Source organism: Diadema setosum, chromosome 6 (assembly GCF_964275005.1).
Source record: "Diadema setosum chromosome 6, eeDiaSeto1, whole genome shotgun sequence".
NCBI lineage: Eukaryota > Metazoa > Echinodermata > Echinoidea > Diadematoida > Diadematidae > Diadema > Diadema setosum.
The window spans coordinates 9,720,488-9,734,607 of record NC_092690.1 but is presented as its reverse complement, the minus strand read 5'-3'; the positions used below and the strand labels follow the sequence as shown (position 1 = coordinate 9,734,607).

Below are 14,120 nucleotides of genomic sequence, written 5' to 3'. Positions count from 1 at the left end.
CTTTTAATACCTCCTCCTGTCAATACACAATCTTATGGTTCTATAGAGCTCTCTTTCCAACTCCCTGTTTTCAGTCAGCATCGCCTCAACTCTGGAACAGTTTGCCTAAATGTTTGAAGCAAACAGACTCGCTAGACAAATTTAAATCCATGTTAAAAACTGATTTGTTCATTGAGTAGTTCTATGACTTTGAATGATGTCTTACCGTCTCTGAAACTGTACCTTCTTCTTCTTTCTTCCTTTTTTCTTCTTCCCTAAAATTCTATCTTTTCCCGTAGCGCTTAGAGACATTTCATGTGATAATGCGCTATATAAATGTTGTGAACTATTATTATTATTAACCCATCCAAACCCAGCTCAGGAATTCCCTGCATTTCATTTTCATGGAGAGCAACTGCGTCCCCCCTTAAACAATGACAGAGCAAGGAGATGTGTCTACATGTGACGTCAAATTTAGATAGAAAAAAAAAAGGAAAATGACCATGCATAGATGATCTTTGTCTAGGTCGATGAGACCTTATCCTAGATACTATCGGCTGCTGATGATTATGAAAGGATCGAATCCAATAACCGAAACAGCGCCCTCTGAAATGAACAGACCTACAACAATTCGAATGCCGAAGTTGAACAAAATAGGGCTCACACGGGTAAATAATTCCCCATAGAGACGTGTGTTAAAATTCAAATTTCAAAAAATTCTGTAAAATAGCTGGGAGAAATGAGTTGTTTCATCTTCACTGACCTTAATAAGTGAGATATACCCTGTCATCCATCAAATTTGCAAGGCAGGTTCTTCTGCTCAAATTCTGTCCAAGGGTCTGCAAAGCCAGACTACGAGTTCTTGTCACTCAAAAAATCACCTATTTTCCGTACACGTACCCAATGAAATATAGTCCCCTCAGATTCCATCAGAAAAGCTTTCATCTTCCAACCAAAATGCAGTTTGTAGAGGAATTCATACTCAATATCTACAGCTATTCAGTTTTTTTTCGCCAAACTACATCATTGATTTTTTTGATTATTTTTTCCTTCATTTATTTTGGTATCTTTGGTACGAATTTGTGAAGGGGTCTGGGACAGTCCATTTTATTTACAGGTGTGGGCCCTATACGGAGGTGTGTGTTGGCACTAACCCGGATATCTATAGTTATTACAGGCTTTGAGGAAGTTTGCGGTGCATGTTTGGCACGGAAAAGTGACACCAACGAACATGATTATATTTCCTTGGCATGATTGTATCAATGAAAAGTAAATCTCACGCTTTTTCTGGCTTTGAATTGAATGATGTTTAAGTTAAGACTATGGTCGTCCTCACAATCAGACGGGGCCTTGGCCCCATGAACATGAACCCACAACTCTCAACTGCTGCTTTACACACTAAAATCGAAAATCATTCTTATGCCAATGGTTAAGATTTTTTTTTTTTAAAGGAGTGACTGTTACTCATTTGGTATGGGGAAAATATGACAGGATCTATATTTCATTTCATTTCATTTATTTCATTCTTTCTTTTTTTCAGTAAAGCATAACACAGAATAAATCAGGGGCCTGTCTTATAAAGACTTGTGATAGAAATCAATCACAAGTTTTTTTGAGAGCTGCAATGCAAGTTGCGATTGATTTGGGGACTTGTGATTGATTTGAAGGCTTTATAAGACGGGACCCAGGAGTTATAACACAGGCATGTATTCAACTTTACATGATATAGATAATGGTTAGCAAATAGAAATTATACATGCATACCGGTAAAATACAAAGTTATGTTGGGAGAAAAAAAAAGAATTTAGAGGTCTACTGAAAGGCATGCTTGTAAATTGTGACATAAGTGACATAAATTCCTCTTTCTACATTCATGTAAGAGAGAGAGAGAGAGAGGGGAAAGAGAAAAGTCATGTGGTGAAGTCTGCACTGTTACGAGTGGACATGTTTGACTGTACTCCAGTGATAAAAAAAAGTCACTTTATGGAAAGGATTTCCACTTTTCCTCGTTATGACATAGGCCTAGTCACGCTACATTCGATGTGAGCAGCGACTTCATATTGAATTCGCAGTTGACGCAACATAAGAGCGTAAGATATTATGTTCACAGCCTGTGCTTGTGGCAATATGAAATATACAAAAACGAATTTTAAAAAAGTATTGTGGGTCGAAAACACTTGTGAGTGGACAGAGCTTGCCTTCAGAATCAACCAAGGTGGCATACCTTGACATAATAATGTTATAAAATTTTGCAAGGGTGATATTACGAATGGAGGTAAACTTGATGATATTATAGCAGATTTCACTTTGCCTTTGATTCTACTGTTTTCTGAAATTGTTATAGAGTGTATAAATGTCCAGCAATGTAAACAATGTAAAGCATACAACAGGATTAAGTGAATTATTTAAGAGGACCATTTGAGGTGTCATAACAGTTGTGACTTATTGCATACGGTCACCGACTATCAAGCACGAGGTCTTACTCTTGTTTGTGTCTCCTGGCTGCAGTTTGGCAAGGTCGCATACATCCTACATAGATCTTTATTGCCTAATCTTAGCTTTAGGATGACACTTTTGATCACGGCGCTTTGGTCTCGTACTCTGAAGATGGTATAGCGCCATCTCATTGGCTGTCGGCTGGCTCCCAACACCAGTGTTTTGATTGCCAAAGTTACTGGTGGTATCGGTACGCAGAGACTGTATCCCCTCATCCCTGCCATGCCTCTGGCTGATACCATAGGGGTCACCCGATACCAGAGCTTGGTAGATGCCTCGCCTCTCCCGTGTGCACAGATCTGTCGGATAGTTCTTCATCATCTGTCTGTTAGGCTCTATATCAGGGAGGTTTGTTCCCACCTCCCTGATTACTCGTAATTCACCACGTGTTACACTGGTACACAGTATTGTACTTTCAAACTTGTGCTGTGGTTTCAGTGGGAGGTAGGGTGGCGAGGTAAAGTACTCACCGTACAGCTGCATGTAGTCAGGTGATGCATGTGTAGATCGACTAGTAGTAAATCGCTACATCGCATCATATTCTAATGGATCCATTCTAGACAGGCGGTGTATGAGGTGACTTACCATCCGAGTGATTGGACGATTTTTTCCAACGGAGAAAACTTAGTTGTTAATGCGGCGTCAGTCACCTTCAAAAAAGTGTGCTTGCACAAAGAATCGGGAAGAAGTTAGCCCCGAGTTCTAGGTAGATCAATCAATCGATCGACCGTTTTCGATCCTGGTGCAGTGGTGGTGCGATGCGACGTGGTGAGACCGAGTTACCTGGGAAAACTTCGAACCAATTGCAGCCCGCGGTAGATTGAATGGAAACAACAACAACAAAAGGTTTAAATGTGATCGGGGAGTCTGCAACATTTTGGTGAAACGAAACTTCTTGTATCTATTAAGTGTGGATTCTGGATTGTGACTGCTAGCATTGACAACATTCGTGTTTGTTTTGCCCGAAGAGACGCCGTGCGAAACTTGTGTAGGCCCTACAGCGACAGTGAAACGGTATTGGCACCATTCACCAAGAGAGGGGAGTTTGACGTCTTTGGATGAACCGTAAAACCTGGATAGGGAGGTGGGAAACCACTACACTAGACGCGACGTGGACATCGAGATTGTAAAATTCTCCGTCTTTTCTTTTCGTCCTTTCTTCAACGTTCTTGGAGGATTACTTTGAGGAGCATCACATCATCATAATCTGCATTTTCTCGATAAAAGGAATAATCAGCTGACTTGAATTGAGGTGATTTTCTGATTTTGTGGACCCTTCCCCTTTCCATTGCCGCGGTTGAGGACCTACATCACACTGTGTGTACTCTCTTGTCACCTGTGAGCACTGGTGAGCGAAAAGAAGGTAGGGCTGCTCTAGCTCTGCTGTTGAGCTAGGATAAGAACCTTGTTCATTTTGATTGAAGACTTTTCCCAATTTTTCGACTTGGAATTTGGCACAGGACCTAGGCTCTAGACCTAATTAGTTGCTGTGCAGTGCAGTGGGTCCCAATGGTGAGTATGCATTCTCAATTTTGAAGCTGTTGGAATATTGCATGATGATGACTTGGCATAAGTAGCATCTGCCATTTTTCTGGATTTGCATTTTATTTCTATGATGAAACAAAAAGAATAATGAATCTAGAGGTGAATTAGCTGAAGGGAATGAGAATTAGTGGTTGTATCCAAATAGTAGAGTTCAATGTTTTCATGAGGCAGTAGTCAATGTGTGGGAAATAGGTTAAAGGAATTCAGTTTTACAATTATCCCAAAAAGGAAATAGGGTGCCTACTCATTTATATGTTTGTTGTTAGTTATATTATTCTAGTTTATCTTTTTTTTTTTTGTAAGAGGCAAGGTACCTGGTAGTTGTACTTTTATTTTTGAGGCACCAAACTGTAATTCACATATTCTTAGCTTAAGACTGACAAGTTTGTTTGATGTTTGTTTGTTTTTCTTTTTTTTTGGGGGGGGGGGGGCTGCTTCCTAGGTTTTGGAGATGTTTGAGAAGAAGTACTCCTTGCATTGCTCCATGCCCCCACCCTCTATCTACAAGCCTATCTATCAGTCTGTCTCTCTCTCTCTGTCTCTATCTCTATCTCTCCTTTTCCAAATCTCTCTCTCTCTCTCTCTCTCTCTCTCTCTCTTTAGAGGGATGGTACAGTATTGGTTGAGTCAAGGATTCAGCTATAGAGTAAATACACTTTTTGCAAGATACCTACATACAGTGTATAAACTTCTTTATGATATGAAGTGCATACAATTTTGAGAGGAATTTGAAGTTTATTTGATGAAAATCAGTTGTAAGGTAGCTGAGATATCCAAAAACAGAGTAAAACAAAGGGATCCTAGTAGGATTGCTTTGTTTTCTCAGCCATTTCGAAACCAATTTTCCTCAAATAAACTTTGAATTCCTCTTAGAAATGTATGCTCTTTTACATATGACTATCAAGTGGTTTCTCATCTCAAAAAAAAAAAATTATCAAAATGAAAAGTTGGAAACCTGAGGCCTTTTCTCAACCAAAACTGTACCATCCTTTAAGCTAGATGTACTTTTTCCCATGCATCTGGTGAGACACTCTTGAAGATATTTTCCCTGACCATATTAGGCTGGGAATCCTGGTGTTGTCCCTTAGGGACTACAAGTTAGAATAGAAGTGTTTGGAATGGTGTACCCCCCATCAGACACCTCTCAAATTGACCCCAATTCAGGGGTTAGGGGAGACGGGAGGTGATCTATCGGTGGTATGTTTTGTTTTCTGTCTTGAGGATCTAGCATTGATCTGGTACATCGTAGGGAAAGTGAGGAGATGCCATCTGGACTTAGTTCTGAATGACGATTGGAAGTACAAGTACAATCCTAGGTCCTTGTTCTTCATTGTGCAGACCATCACAGAATATTAAAAAGAGATAATGTGATATTTAAACAAAAAATTGCTAGAGGGGCAATTCCACGGTAACGGAAGGACATTCAGACAGAATTTTCACAGTTTAAAAAAGTACTCTAAGAAAAGTTTGATGGATACAGCATTTCAAACTACAGAGATGTATTACCAGAGCCAAAGACTATAATTTCCACCAAAATTTTTGTCATACCTGCTAAAGAGTAATGAAATATGCATATTAATGAGGTCGGTAACGGAAGGACATCAAAATGGACATGGGTTTTCAGGCAAATTAGTTTTTATCAAAACTCTGTGAAGTTTATGGAGCTATTTTAATTTGTTGGTATACAGTTTAATTGCCATAGTTTTAGCTATAATGGAATATATTTGACTTTCAAATATGTTTATTTATTTTTTAATTACACCACATAATGTCCATGTGTGTGTGGTAACGGAAGGACGGTAACGGAAGGACATGCAGATCGTCTGTGTAAAGTGTATGGGGAAGATGGGTTATGGTTAGTTTTTATTAAACCTCTCTAAGGTTAATAATTTTTTTCATATGTGGCAGGTATACAGTTTGATCCGAATAGTTTTAGCTTTACTTTTATGTATTCAACTTTGAAACATGTCACCTGGTTTTTTAATTACAGCACAATGTTTTCATTAAATGTGTGGTAACGGAAGGACAAAGGGCTTCGTGTGCATACAGTGAAGGATGTTATTTCCAACTTTAATGTTAATCCTTGTAGTCCAATGTGATATTTTTTCTTTCTTTTGCTTAATCCCCCGTAAATAAATCATGATTAAAATCTGCACACATCACCCTGGAGAGTAATCTACACGAGACCATAGTTAGATTGTTCAAAATACTGCTAATTCCTAATCATATGAATTGATTATGCAAATTTATTCAATAAATTACATTTTAGCCCATAGAATACTAATGTGAAGCAATTTACGGACATTTCTTGGTGTGGATCTTCATTTTGAGGTATTAAACAAATGTAGTGATAAAAAATTGCAAAATCAATCTCAATTCTTTTATTTTTTATTGTTTCTTGAATTTCTTTTGTATTTCTTTGTTTTTTCCCTTTTGTTGTTTAAGTGGTTTTTTTCCAAAGAAAATTGTTGCAGACCACTTTTTAAACATAGTTAAGCGAAAGTCAAGTAATCAAAGTGATCGAAAGAAAAAAAATTATCAGATTTTTATGAGTTTTATGAAAGAGCACTATTTCCCATAGGGTTTGTACACAAAATTACAAAATTGAGCCAATTTTGGGTCGACTTGCATTCAGGAAAGAGGTGTGGCTTCATTTGTTATTTGAATTTAGTCAAGGGTACTTAGAGTAGGTTCTGACACATTTGTGTTCTCATCTTAGGGATATTAAATAGCTAAAAACAGACTCTAAGTCCTTCAGTTACCACACCTTTGTCCTTCCGTTACCAGCTTCGGTAACGGAAGGACATTTTTAATTTATTTATAATTATTCAAAGAGGAGGGGTTTCGTGGATGGATGGGTGCCAAGTTATAGGCCTACCTAAACTTGCTTTACACTGAAAATTTTATGGTTTTTATATTACTATTTTTCATAAAATATTAAAAAGACCTCTTTTTGTGGTAACGGAAGGACAAAATACAAGGTCACCTTTAGGAAGTCACTGAAGCGTTACAAATCATGGAAACCGTAAAAATATTAAATGAACTGTTTCTTTCATAATTACTAAGTTCTAAATATAACAATTCATAACATTTATTTCTCAAATATTGAATACAGGCCATGCTGCATTTGTATTATAATTTATGCATTTTTGAAAATTAATAAGGTTAGTTAAACAATTGAAAAATTGACCCCGAATATGTTATAATACTAAACATTTTTACTCAAATCAATAAAATTCACACTTTAAGCTTTCATTTGATACCAAAATTGCGTGGGAAATATGAATTTGAAATTTTAGATGTCATGTCCACTTTGGCGTGGAATTGCCCAGAGCGCATAAAGTCATAGATTAAAAAGTGCAGAGTAAACAAGGATTTTTAAAGGGAGAGCACATGTTACACTGAGAATCAATTTTGCTTATTTTGTTTTTTTTTTGTGTGTGTGTCATGAAGGAAACATACATTTATGTTATGCTGTATATTATCGGTATATTTTGTTGGAAATGAAATAAATAAAATTGAATGGAATGAGATTGAATTGTCAGGTTAACATGGACGGCTAGTACAATGTAGTTTCTTTTAAACCACAATTTTTTGTCTAAACTGTATCATACTCATGGGGAGACTGGGGTAATTGTGGCCCTGGGGTAATTATGGCCCCTCAACATAAAATGTATAATTAAACCATCTTTTATCTGTTAAAATAGCTTATAACCCTAGTATGTGGAAGATCACTTCTTACCACTGCCATGCTCCAACATCCATTCATTTGGCAATTAGCATCTTGATAGGAGGACCTGTTTTAAAAGTTAAAAGTATACTCTTCACTTTAGAACTAAGTGTCACATCTTCTATTCATTTCCAAATTCTTTTTCATAATGTTACTTCAAAATGATAAACCTTGTCTGGAGTGATTATGAAACCAAATCATTCAAAATTTTATCTATTCTTATAACAAAGGGCCATTGTTTGATACATGCGCTCCAGGGTAATTGTGCCCCCCCCCCCCCCCCCATAGAAAAGCATTGTTTTGCTATGAACATCTATGGATATATGCAAGAAAGATTGAAGATTTAGTTTAAAATCACAATTAGCATGGCTCATTACTGGGTTTTATCAAATGAACATATAGTGTAATTATATTATCATTGAAGCTTTGTTTTGGATATTTTCAGGTGAAGGACTCCCATCTCCCAAGGACTGGTCATCATGCCGCAAAACCCAAGGCCAAACCTCAACAAAATAGACTCTGACATACACTTTTTATATTCACATAATTAAGATATTACATATGCAACTAATGCTTCAAAAATGAAGAAAATGGGGCTGAAAAGCCTGTAAAGCCTTTAGAGCCTTTGGAGTCATTGGTTTTGTAAATCAGTCATATGTCCTGAAATCAACTTTTATATTTATTCAGTGTTAATGCATCATGTTTAGAACACTGACTTTCTTTGTCCAGCGTATCAGGATCAATTGTGAATTAGCTGAAGTTGGATGAACTTGACTCTCTGCATTAATTTAAATGGATAAATGAGGCTTGCTATGATTAGGAAATCATTCCTTTACATGCTCTCATGTAGTTCATAGTGTATTACTCTCACTTTATGAATTATTTTATTCATTATATCTTTACATAAAGGGGGCCACAAATACCCCAACCTGCGGGGAAATTATGGCCCCACAAAGTCATTAACTTAATTGTAATTAATATGCAAACGAAAAGTTCCAGCTTTATACTTTCTTTTGTATATCATAGGTATATACATTGACTGTATATTGACATAATTAGAATATTATTGAACTTTTTATTTAATGGTATTAATAGAAAATATGAAAAAGGGGGCCACAATTACCCCAGTCTCCCCTATACCTGCTTCATCAGTAACCATGGCTGACAAGAACCATAATGTACATATGTAAGAAATATTTTGAAGCTTGCTTTTATAAGGATCCTATATAAATTCATCTATTGTATTGGAATTAGAAATGAGAATGTGCATTCTTCTCCTGGGTTTTTTTTTTTGTGTGTGTATTTTTTCTGCTTTCTTTGGTTAGTTTTGGAGGCAAAAAGAGAACCTTTTGTGTGCGAGAAATGTCGGAACCGTTTGGGCCGTTATCTCTGGGATTTACTGCGTCCATTATCCAAAGCTGGGCCATGGGCATACGTGTTTGTCTGCCCATTGCCATGGTTCTAAGGGCATTTGATCTGACAAAGCCCTTGGAAAGCCTTTGAAACCAACCAGTCTCATTTTGTGGGACAGGTACTATCGAAGCAGGATGGATGATGTTTTGTCCAAACTAATAACCAGAAAGTTCAAGAAGTTGGAGATGTTATGTATTGATGCTCTCTTTCTCTCTCCCTCTCTGTCAAGATTTCATGTCCATTTGTCTTTATGGAGTAATAAATGCATAGTTTAATGACAAGGAAAATTACGGAAAGACATGAGTGAGTTTAGAGAAAAGGAAAGAGAATGAAAGTTTGAATTTTTATCAGAACTCTGTAAGAATAGCATAGATTGTGGTCGTATTACAGCTATTCACAATTGAGAGAGAGAGAGAGGGAGGTAGAGAGGGAAGTGAAAGACAAATAGCTATGAAAATAGCTCCTAGAAAAAAAAAAAACCCAACTCAGAGCTGTACTTTAAATGGTGGTGCATTTACATATTTTCAAACTTGTAATGCTTTAGATGAATTAGAGTCTTTGGTTGAATTATTCCATGACAGTTCACCTTTAAAGAGGATGGACCTTGGTCTTATACTCATGATCTTGTCCGTACATTGTTTCCTGTTCACCTGTGTCGTCATTTCTTTTTCCTTTTGTACATGACTATGAGGTTATAATAAAGACATATTAAAAATATAAATTCTTCCAATGATTTTGTTAACCTTCTCGGAAACAAGCATTGGTTGTTTGGTTTCAAAGATAAAGTGTAAAGCAAAATGTGATTGTTCCTGCCTCAATTTGTCTTTCCCAAAGGTCCGTTAATTAATCTGTAATTTGACAGTTATGCTATTTAAAGGGATGGTATAAGATGTATAGTATTGGTGGAGATGAGAATCGGCTTTTAATTTTTTGTGAGATACCAAGAAACAACTCATGAAATAGTACAGGCCATACCATTCTTAAAGAGGAATTCAAAGTTTAATAGTTGATGAAAATCAGTTTTGGAATGGCTGAGACATCCAAGTAATTTAGTGATCGTAGCGAAGGTGGGTCTCACCTTTTCTTAGCTCTAATCGCTCTGTTTTTGATATCTCAACCATTTCAAAGCCAATTTTCATCAAATAAATGTTTAATTCCTATTGGAATTACACATTCTTCCTAGATTTCTCATAATCTCACAAAAAATGTTAGAAACCTCAAGCTAGGTCAAGATCAACCAAAACTGTACGATCCCTTTAAAACGATGAAGTAGTTTGTATGAAGGAGGTCTGGTGGGGCCAGTTCATAAGAAAAAAACAAAAACTCTGAATAGCTAATTGATCATATCACAGGTTATCTCCACACTTCATCTAGGGTAAACTGAATACTCTTTATGTAAAATGATTTTAATGAAAAACAATCTTTTAAAAATTTGAGTTACCAAGCATATTAGTGTAAAGCGTATTGTCTGAAACTGCAGGAAATACACTCAGTGCCGGAAGAGAGTTCAGTCTGGTCTCCTTGTTCCAAACATGTTTGAAAATAGATGAATATTGGTATTTGATGTTGGTACTGTCAGGCACCATACAGTAACCAGACGAAAAGGGGTAGAAACTTCATTGTGTCTGCATCCATAAGACTACTACACATCACATTAGCCACTAATGCACCGTGGGGGACACCATTTAATATCAAATTATTATATTGATCAGACTTGACTGGGGCGGCGTGAGCTGCAGACAGAATCAATATTACACATGACAATGTATGTCTGGTATTTGTTGCTCCCAAACTGCATGGTTTTGCTCTCCCTTATAGTTTACTGACATATTTCAAGTTGACCTTAGTTGGTACTTCTTGGTTGTTAATTCCTGTCAACCTGGAGGCTTGCCTGACATGGCAATTTTATAACTACTGTTTGCAAACTCGATTCCAAGTTGAATTCAAACTTGTATTTAAATGCTTGTGCACACCAAGGTAAAAGTGGATGAACTTGAACTTGACCTTTTTAAGATTTACAGTGGACCATAAACTTTGTGTAGAATACAAGTATTTATATTTAAAATATGCACCATCTGGGGGAGCATTCCATATCCGACTATATAACAGTTGATCACAGTGGCTAGTCTTGTTCTTCATATTTGTTATGTGCTTGTGATATATCAATCTGTAAATAAACTGTATTATAATGTAAATAACACAGTCTGCAAGAATCTTCAGCTTATTGAAGGAGGAAGACTTAACCAGAAGAAGAAGGAGAATAATCTTGTAACTGGTCAAAAATCCCGTAGACTCACACAGAATTCCAAGAGCTCTTGTTGGTTTCTGTTGGTTTCTATTGGTTTCTCTTATTGATACCAATAGAAACTCCATCCAGTAAGTACAGCGCTCAGTTTTTTAATGACTTCGATCCCTCTGAAATACCATCAGAAATCGAATAGAAACCCATAGACTTCAAACCAACAAGATGTGTGTTGGTTTCTGTTGCGTTTCGTGGAGCCCATGCATTATCGTCAGCAGGACATTCCATTGGTCCAGTTGGATTCTGTTGGTTTCTGTTGGTTTTGCTGGTTTCTATTGCTTTGCATTGGAACCAATAAAAGCTTAGATGCAGTATATTATTGTTACTTGCCATCTACAGTTGTATTTCTTCCGTCTTTCTTTCCCTCTCTTTCTGTACTCTTGCCCCCCCCCCCCCCCCAACCAGGCAATCTTACCGACTGTTTTCCTTGCTTCTCGTTGCCTACAAGCCAAAGTGAAAGTGTCAGAAGCTCCTAATTGAATTTGTGCCCCTGTCACCTTTGATGCAGCCAGACATAGTCCCATAAATTATGATGCTGCATCTTTGACCATGACCCAGAAAGCCTGCTTGCCTTGTCTCTCAGCCCTTCTGCTCCTGTACTGAACGTACCTACTACCATCTGGCGGGAGAAAATGGCAGTGAAGTTGGAAGTTGAAACAGCCACTCATATTGATAAAGGTCAAATGTCACTAGGAAAAAAACATAAGTTGTCTGAAGAAGAATTTGTATACCAATATCAAGCTAGAAGAAGAAAAAAATCTGGAAAAAATGAAGGAAGGAATATGGGCAAATTGTTTGTTTTGTTTCTACCTATTAAAGTGAAAAGGAAAAGCCAGATGTACGTGCTGATCACACAATAACTATTGTAATGTGATATTGAAAGTTAGCAAACTTCATTAATAATGTGTTTTACCTGCATTTTTCAAAATTCAAGAGAACACTGGTGTACCAAATCTCATAAGATACCAGGAATCTTACAATTGTGTAAAATTGGTCAGTGAGTCACCTGTAATTTTTTGTAAAATGGAGTCAGTGGCTTAAAAATCTATTTGCATAGGTGTGTATTTTGATTTGGTGACCTCCTGACACTCGATGTCACATAACTATGTACGTTATTTGTGTTGCAAATTTCATGCAGTGTATAGGCCCATTTACACTTGCTTGGAAAAATCGTGATTTTTCTACAATCGCGACATTTGGGTGCAAGTTGCTAAGCAACTACACCCAAACGCCCTCAACACATCACCAGAAAAAATCGCCACCCTGAGTGCGATTTTTTGAAACATCGCAATGTTTGAGGCGAAGTTTGGCGAGTGTAAACCCAAGCCGCAGAAATATCGCAATTTTTCATCATTATGACTTTCGGTATCGGATTGCACCAGGCGTTTACTCGCTCTCGTGATCCCTCTGTGGAACATGTAGAGAGTACGTCGGCCGCTGGCCAGAGTACAGGGTACATGCTGTACATACAGGTAAACGGCCGATCCTCGGTTGGTTTCTCACCTCCCTGATGAAACTACTAAGTATATTGTATATGAAAACTAGTAACAAACCTGAAATTCTCCAACCACTTATCATCACCCCATAACGACTTAACCAATTAATGTTCTCCCAGAAATGCGTTGATTTTGGGAGTGCCCATACTGCTCTCGGTATACGTTGACTTTGTGGAATACAGCGGTACGTAACAAGTGTCGGTAAAACAATGGCGAATTCTTGCTGTTGCCTGATGAAATACCAGTCCTAACTTCAAGTCCTACTTCTCACTTTTGTCTTATCTGTGAAATCTCATGATCCTCCTGAATGCTACTTTCATCAACTTTCCCATACTGAGCTGAAGTTTTACACAGCTGCTAGTGCTATGTATGTGATCTAGAATAGCAAGCTATATAGTTTTACCGTAAGTTAACACTCTCGAGAAACACAAATTTATGTGTGCATTGGACTGATAAAAAGCCCTGGCTCAACGTTCCTACCAGCTAGCCAGCTGCGAGCAAAATAGACTGCACTGCAGTGAATATGAATAGCCCGAGCTTCCACTCGTGTACCATGTTGAAGAGAGGTAAATTACACATTTTTCTCTATCTCTTCTTTTGTTCTTTAAAACAACAACAAATTACACATGCGCACTACCGACCAAAAAAATTGCGATGTTTCAATGAAGCTGTTTGCGCAAGTGTAAACGGTGGAACCAAAATATCGCGATTTTAAAAATTGCGCTGTTGGTATATAAGTGTAAATGCGGCTTATATGAGGTGCAATGTAAAGTGGTAGATGTGAATATGTTCCAAGACTTTCCACATGTTCAAAACAAAGTTTTTGCTGTGCTTGAAGCAAACAGGTGCTAGTGTGCACATCACCATGACACTAACAGTTACCATGGCTCCCTGTTGACAGCAGTATCAGATGATTAAATTAAAAGATCACATTTTCCATGGCCAACATAAATCTGGCCCTAAAGGAGCAATAACTTCAGTACCATCATTGTTTCAAACCTAAGGCTGGATTATACTTTTCTTATTTTGTAGACTCACATTGTTGTTTGTTGGCTATTAAGGAGCAATGCTCGTCAGCCTCAATATCTGTTTAATTTTTAAAATGTTTTTCTTCTTATTGAATTTCTCATTCAGAGACACTTTAAACGAAACTGGACTG

General features: G+C 37.3%; 1 protein-coding gene across 1 annotated transcript in view; it reads left to right on the top strand.

Moving 5' to 3' along the window:
• The first annotated feature begins 3,450 nt into the window (after positions 1 to 3,450).
• LOC140229940 (pleckstrin homology-like domain family B member 1) overlaps positions 3,451 to 14,120 on the top strand; it is a 204,233-nt gene continuing 193,563 nt past the window's right edge. Inside the window, exon 1 of the mRNA XM_072310141.1 lies at positions 3,451 to 3,838. The gene's annotated coding sequence lies outside the window, so the exon portion shown is untranslated. The remainder of the gene's footprint in view (positions 3,839 to 14,120) is intronic.